Raw genomic sequence first — 8,325 nt, 5'->3', positions numbered from 1 at the left:
AGCAGACGCCTGGAGAAACGCACCCGTGAGCGGCTGCCGTCCCCGTCCCCTCTCCGGCAGTCACGCGGCGCTCCTCTCCTCTCAAACCCAGGTCAGACCTGCCACCGGTGTGTGGCCCCGGGACTTCCATCTCTCCCTTCGGGACCTCAGGCATCCCAGCAGACGCCTGGAGAAACGCACCCGTGAGCGGCTGCCGTCCCCGTCCCCTCTCCGGCAGTCACGCGGCGCTCCTCTCCTCTCAAACCCAGGTCAGACCTGCCACCGGTGTGTGGCCCCAGGACTTCCATCTCTCCCTTCGGGACCTCAGGCATCCCAGCAGACGCCTGGAGAAACGCACCCGTGAGCGGCTGCCGTCCCCGTCCCCTCTCCGGCAGTCACGCGGCGCTCCTCTCCTCTCAAACCCAGGTCAGACCTGCCACCGGTGTGTGGCCCCAGGACTTCCATCTCTCCCTTCGGGACCTCAGGCATCCCAGCAGACGCCTGGAGAAACGCACCCGTGAGCGGCTGCCGTCCCCGTCCCCTCTCCGGCAGTCACGCGGCGCTCCTCTCCTCTCAAACCCAGGTCAGACCTGCCACCGGTGTGTGGCCCCAGGACTTCCATCTCTCCCTTCGGGACCTCAGGCATCCCAGCAGACGCCTGGAGAAACGCACCCGTGAGCGGCTGCCGTCCCCGTCCCCTCTCCGGCAGTCACGCGGCGCTCCTCTCCTCTCAAACCCAGGTCAGACCTGCCACCGGTGTGTGGCCCCGGGACTTCCATCTCTCCCTTCGGGACCTCAGGCATCCCAGCAGACGCCTGGAGAAACGCACCCGTGAGCGGCTGCCGTCCCCGTCCCCTCTCCGGCAGTCACGCGGCGCTCCTCTCCTCTCAAACCCAGGTCAGACCTGCCACCGGTGTGTGGCCCCAGGACTTCCATCTCTCCCTTCGGGACCTCAGGCATCCCAGCAGACGCCTGGAGAAACGCACCCGTGAGCGGCTGCCGTCCCCGTCCCCTCTCCGGCAGTCACGCGGCGCTCCTCTCCTCTCAAACCCAGTTTTCCGTAGAGGTGTGGCCTCTTCAGAAGTGGGCGTGGCTTCAGAGTGGGCGTGGCTTCAGAGTGGGCGTGGCCTATTTTCCGGCCGAGCGGCCGCAGGGTGTTTACTAATTCAAAGGAACCTAGTTCCCAAGGAATTTGGTCCCCAACTTACTCAGCAATATGAAGAAACAAAGAAAATCCCCACCTCAAGCGGAGGAGAACAAAAACAATCCAGAACATTCTGTCGATACAGCTCACCTAAGGGATCTCTCTGACACAGAATTCAGATATGAAGTCATCAAGATGTTCAATCAACTCAATGAAACGGTCAGACAGACAGCCAGCAACACCACAGATAAAATCGACAAATTACGCGAAGAAATGAGAGCAGAAATGTCACGATTAAAAGACTCCATAGATGAAATGAGAAACTCAGTTTCTTCTCTTAAAAATAGAATGACCGCAGCTGAAGAGAGAATCAGTGACCTAGAAGATCAGCTGCAACAAGCCAACACGCAACAACAAACACTGGCAAGGGACCTCAAAATGGCTCTACAGAGAATCAGAGTCCTAGCAGATGACTCCAAGAGGAACAATATTAGAATTATGGGACTACCTGAACCTCAGGGAAACAATCCCAACGAAAAAAACACCGTCAAACAAATCATTGCTGAAAACTTCCCAGAGCTGCACAATGCAGCCATTCAGGTTCAAGGAGCCCGAAGGGTGCCAGCTAAAAGAGACCCCAACAAAAACACTCCAAGACATATCATACTTAGAATGATCGATACTGCCGATAGAGACACAATACTGCAAGCAGCAAGAGCAAAGAAGGAAATCACATACAAAGGAGCATCCCTTAGATTCACAGCAGACCTATCAGAAGAAACCCTACAAGCCCGAAGGCAGTGGCGAGATATAGTCAAAAAACTCATGGAAATGAATGCTTCCCCAAGAATACTCTACCCGGCTAAACTCTCCCTCAAAATCGAAGGAACAGTACATTATTTTATAGATAAACAGCAGCTCAGGAACTTCATAGACTCAAAACCAAACCTAAAGCAAGGCCTAAAGGGGCTACTATAAGAAAAGACAAACCCTACAACCACAACACACCCGCACAGAAACATGACACAAAACCCCATAACCATTCTCTCTCTCAATGTCAACGGTCTAAATTCACCAGTTAAGAGACACAGAGTGGCAAAATGGATACAGAGACAGAACCCAACATTCTGCTGCCTACAAGAAACTCACCTCAACAGCCAGAGCAAACACAGACTCAAAGTCAAAGGATGGAATACAATCCTGCAAGCAAACAACTCCCTCAAAAAAGCTGGGGTGGCCATACTAGTATCCAACAACATTAATTTCACCTTGAAAAAGATTAGAAGGGACAGTGAAGGCTATTTTCTCTTCATCAAGGGATACGTACAACAGGAAGAAATAACACTATTAAATGTATACGCACCTAATGAGGGAACAGCTAAATATTTAAAACAACTACTAACAGATTTTAAGGAGGGCATCACTACCAACACAATAGTACTTGGAGACTTCAACATCGCCTTATCACCTCTGGATAGATCAACACGAACAAAACCCAGCAAGGAATTATTGGCTTTGAAAGAAGTAATAGAAGAGAAAGGGCTTATGGACTTATACAGGGCTTTACACCCCAAAAAGAAAGAATACACATTCTTCTCCAGTGCGCACGGAACATTTTCCAAAATAGACCATGTGCTAGGACACAAAACACACCTCAACAGAATCAAGAAGATAGAAATAGTATCAGCCATCTTTTCAGACCATGATGCACTGAGGATAGAAGTGAATCACACACAGACACGGAGAACCAAATCAAACACCTGGAAATTAAACAACTCGATGCTGAACAATGAGTGGGTCAGGAACGAAGTCAAGGATGAAATCAAAAGATACCTGGAAACAAATGAGAATGAAGACACAAACTACCAGAACTTATGGGATGCAGCGAAAGCTGTATTAAGGGGGAAATTTATAGCTCTGCAAGCCTATCTTAAGTCGATAGAAACGATGCACATAAACAATTTGACCTCACAGCTCAAGACCTTAGAAAAGGATCAACAGAAAGAGCCTAAATCAGGCAGAAGGAAAGAGATCATAAAACTTAGAGCAGAAATCAACGACATGGAAAACAAAGAAACAATCCGAAAGATCAATGAAACCAAGAGCTGGTTCTTCGAGAAAATAAATAAGATAGATAAACCACTAGCAACACTCACAAAGAAACAGAGAGAGAGAACCCTAATAAATCGAATCAGAAATAAGAATGGGGATATCACAACAGAAACTAAAGAAATTCAAGAGATCATCAGAGACTACTTTGAAAGTCTCTATGCCACGAAACACGAGAACCTAGAAGAAATGGATAAATTCCTGGATCTCTACCATCTCCCAAAGCTGAATCAAGAAGATATAGAGTACCTGAATAGACCCATTCACATCAAGGAAATTGAAACTGTAATCAAAAGTCTTCCCAAAAACAAAAGCCCAGGCCCAGATGGATTTACTAGCGAATTTTTCCAAACATTTAAAGAGGACCTATTGCCAATTCTTCTCAAGCTTTTCCAGGAAATTGAAAAAACAGAAACTCTCCCAAACAGCTTCTATGAAGCCCATATCTCTCTAATACCAAAAGGAAACAAAGACACCACAAGAAAAGAAAACTACAGGCCAATATCCCTGATGAACACGGATGCGAAGATTCTCAACAAAATACTAGCCAATAGAATACAACAACTCATCAAAAAGATCATACATCATGACCAAGTAGGATTCATCCCAGGGATGCAAGGATGGTTCAACATTCGGAAATCAATCAACATAATCCATCATATCAACAAAAGAAAAGATAAAAATCATATGATCATATCAATAGACGCAGAGAAAGCTTTTGACAAGATCCAGCACCCATTCATGATGAAAACCCTTGCCAAAATGGGGATAGAGGGGACTTTCCTCAATATAGTTAAAGCCATCTACCACAAACCTACAGCAAACATCATCCTCAATGGGGAAAAACTGAGACCCTTCCCCCTAAGGTCAGGGACGAGACAAGGATGCCCACTCTCTCCACTACTGTTCAATATAGTACTGGAAGTACTTGCAATAGCGATTAGGCAAGAAAAAGATATTAAGGGCATCCAGATAGGGAAAGAAGAAATTAAGCTCTCACTATTCGCAGATGACATGATACTATACTTAGAGAACCCTAAAACCTCTACCAAGAAACTCCTAGAAACAATAGGCTTGTATAGTAAAGTGGCAGGCTATAAAATCAATACCCAAAAATCCATGGCATTCCTATACGCAAATAGTGAAAGAGAAGCAAGTGACATCAAGAAAACAATCCCATTCACAATTGTGCCCCAGAAAATCAAGTATCTAGGAATCAGCTTAACTAAGGAAGTAAAGGACCTGTACAAGGAAAACTACAAAACGCTACTTCAGGAAATAAAAGAGGACACGAGGAAATGGAAAAATATCCCCTGTTCATGGATGGGGAGAATCAACATCATCAAAATGGCAATACTTCCCAAAGCACTATACAAATTCAATGCAATCCCTATAAGGATACCCATGACATTCTTCAAAGAAATGGAGCAAACACTCCTGAAATTTATATGGAACAATAAGCCCCCACGAATAGCTAAAGCAATTCTTGGGAAAAAGAAAATGGGAGGAATCAACCTCCCTAACTTCAAACTCTACTACAAGGCAGTAATAATTAAAACAGCATGGTACTGGAACAAAAGCAGAGCTGCAGACCAATGGAACAGAGTTGAATATACTGACATTTCCTCCCAAACATATAATCATCTAATTTTTGATAAGGGGGCAAGAAAAGTGAAATGGAGCAGGGAAAGCCTCTTCAACAAACTGTGCTGGCAAAATTGGACGGCTACATGCAAAAAAGTGGGCTCAGATCTCTGCCTAACACCATGCACAAAAGTAAGATCAAAATGGATTTATGACCTCAACATCAGACCAGAATCCATAATGTTTATTGAAGACAAAGTCGGCAAAACTCTCCATGATATTGAAGCTAATGGTATCTTCAAAGATGTCACGCCACTGGCTGAGCAAGTGAAAACAGAGATAGACAAATGGGACTATCTTAAACTAAGAAGCTTCTGCACCTCCAAAGAAACAGTGACCAAAATACAAAGACAGCCTACAGAATGGGAAAGGATATTCACCAAGTACACATCCGACAAGGGGTTGATATCAAGGATATACAAGGTACTGGTTAAACTCCACAAGAAGAAATCACCCAACCCCATCAAAAAATGGGGTGAGGAAATGAACAGAAACTTTCGCAAAGAAGAAATTCGAATGGCAAAAAGGCACATGAGAAAATGCTCTACATCACTAATCATCAGAGAGATGCAGATCAAAACCACAATGAGATATCATTTCACACCACAGAGACTGGCCCACATCCACAAGAACAAAAGCAACCGGTGCTGGCGCGGATGTGGCGAGAAAGGGACCCTCCTTCACTGCTGGTGGGAATGCCGGCTGGTCCAACCCTTTTGGAAAACAGTATGGACGACTCTCAAAAAATTAGAATTTGATCTGCCATTTGACCCAGCTATAGCACTCCTGGGAATATATCCCAGAGAGGCAAAAAGGTATAGTCAAAGTGACATCTGCAATTGTTTGTTCATTGCAGCACTCTTTACAATAGCCAGAATCTGGAAAAAACCTGAGTGCCCAAGAACAGATGACTGGTTAAAGAAACTTTGGTACATTTACACAATGGAGTACTATGTAGCTGTTAGAAAAGATGAAGTTATGAAATTTACATACAAGTGGTACTACATGGAAAGTATCATGTTAAGCGAAATGAGTCAGAAAGAGCGGGATAGACACAGAAAGATTGCATTCATCTGGGGAACATAAAGCAACAAAAAGTGAGAGTGACACACAGGAATGGCTGAGATTAGTACCAGGAATTTTGCCCCATGAATGGAAGGCCAGCCACAGGCTCTAGGTGAAAAGGAAGCTCAGATAGAGAAGAGATTACCAAATGAAGGGTGTTGTGAGGGCCCTCCCAGGGTGGGAGAAGCATGCTAAAAGTAGTCGATAGACCAAACATGATTGCCACTCAAAGCCTCTCTTGCAAAACACAGTACCCAAAAGAAGAGAGAGAGAACAAGGGGGAATACCCTGCCACAGAGGCAGGATGGGACGGGGGGGGGGGGGGATGAGGGGGGGGGATGCTGGGACCCATGGGGATGGATGACGGGCACTGGTGGAGGTATGGGGACTTGATCATTGTATAACTGAAACCCAAGCACAAAATTTGTAAGCCTATAACTGTACCTCATGGTTTTTCACTAATAAAAAAAAAATATATATAAAAAAAAAAAAAAAAAAAAAAAAGAAAGAAGTAATGAATCAGTCTAGACTATAAATATCTAAATCTCAGCTACAGAGAAAAGAAAAAGTAAATAGCGCCTCAGGAACCTGTAAGACTATTAAAAAATATCTATCATTGTAACATTGGAATTCTTGTAGGACAGGAAAACAAGAGTAGAACTTTCCAAGCAGTCGAGAGAGAGAGAGAGAGAGAGAGAGAGAGAGAGAAAGAGAGAGAGAGACCAGAAAACATCCTTTAATTTGGCAATTACCTGTTTACTATAAATTTTGAGAACCTGAAAACAGGATTATTTCAAATTCATACCAAGACACATCATAGTTTATCACTGAAAAATAATAACACAACTTGCTTTCATAGAAAGCAGTGGAAGAGAAATTAGACATTTCCTATTGATGAGAAACAATTCTAATATCAGTGGATTTGTTATCAGAAAACACAAACTTCAAAAGAAAGGAGCACAATGAGAGGAAAGAATTGTCAGTCCAGAATCCTGTATCTTATATAGGAATTCTGTTTGCAAATGAATCTCATATGATTTCTGTATATGAATAAAAAGAAAATCAAGACATATTCTCATGAAGGAAACTAAGATGGTACATTTCAAATGAAACAACTGACTAAAACAAGTTCTATAAATTAAAGGAAACAATTAAAGAAGAAATCTTGGAACATCATGAAAAAAGGAAAAATGTGATATCAAAATATGAATGAATCTGATAGACTTATCCTTAACTTTTGTAAATTGTCTAATGATACTAGCTAAATTTATAACACTAATATAGTACAAAATTGATTTAAATAAAGTATTTATGACATGTTATAAGCTAAGGGACATTATAAGTTTATATTTTCACTTTAGTGAAATGGAACTGCTAGTAGACTTCTGATTGTGTGTGTGCCAAACATGTAATTCTTAGAGAGTAACTATTAAAGAAAGTATTAAGAGAAACACAAAAACACAATAATTAGTCCAAAATAAATCTTAAAATAGTTTAAGAATCCCAAGGATCACAATGGTCAGGGCTTTGGGGACCATAGGTGGTGCGGGGAATTGACTCCAGTCCTTCATGTGCAAGACAAGTGCCTTACCAGCTGTACTATCTCCCCGGCCCAGCAATATTAAATTTTTATGTACCAGGCTATACCTGAAAACTATATAAAGAAAAAATTCTAGAAATTAAAGAATCTCACAATTATAGTTGCAGTCTAAAACACATTCTTTTAACAATCAATGGAACTAGATATCCTTCGGCAAAATGAGTCCTTACTATATTATTATTCCTTATATAGAATTTGATGCAAAATGACTTATGAGAATAAATCTATAAGCAGGAAGGAACAAGATTTTGGGGTACAAGATTAGGCAAAAGATTCTTAGACTTGACACAAAAACATGAAGCACAAAATGGGGGGGAAAGGTAAAACTTTGTCTTATTAAAATAAAACTGAAACCTTGTACTATGCATAGTAGAAAAGAGAATAAAAAGAAGTTCTACAATGGGGTAAATAGTTTCAATTTAAAATCAATATGACAAAGAACTAATTTCTATATTTAAAGAGGAGTTCTCAAAATGCAACCCTTTAAAGAATTTCTATTAGGGACAAAGTGATAGTACAGCAGGTAGGTTGCCTTGCATGCGGCTGACCAGGGTTCGATCCCTGGCATCCCATATGTTCCCCCCAGCATTGCCAGGAGTAATTCCTGAGTGCAGAGCCAGGAGTAACCCCTCAGCATCGCTGGGTGTGACCCAAAAAGCAAAAAAAAAAGGAATTTCTATTAGAAAATTGGTAAAAGTCATGAAGAGATAGTTCGCCAAACAGGACTTCATATAGAAAATAAGCATATGAAATATGTTCAGTATTATTTACCTTTAGATAACTG

Source organism: Sorex fumeus, unplaced genomic scaffold, assembly GCF_029834395.1.
Source record: "Sorex fumeus unplaced genomic scaffold, SorFum_2.1 ptg000063l, whole genome shotgun sequence".
Lineage (NCBI taxonomy): Eukaryota > Metazoa > Chordata > Mammalia > Eulipotyphla > Soricidae > Sorex > Sorex fumeus.
Note: the sequence above shows the minus strand (reverse complement) of the source record.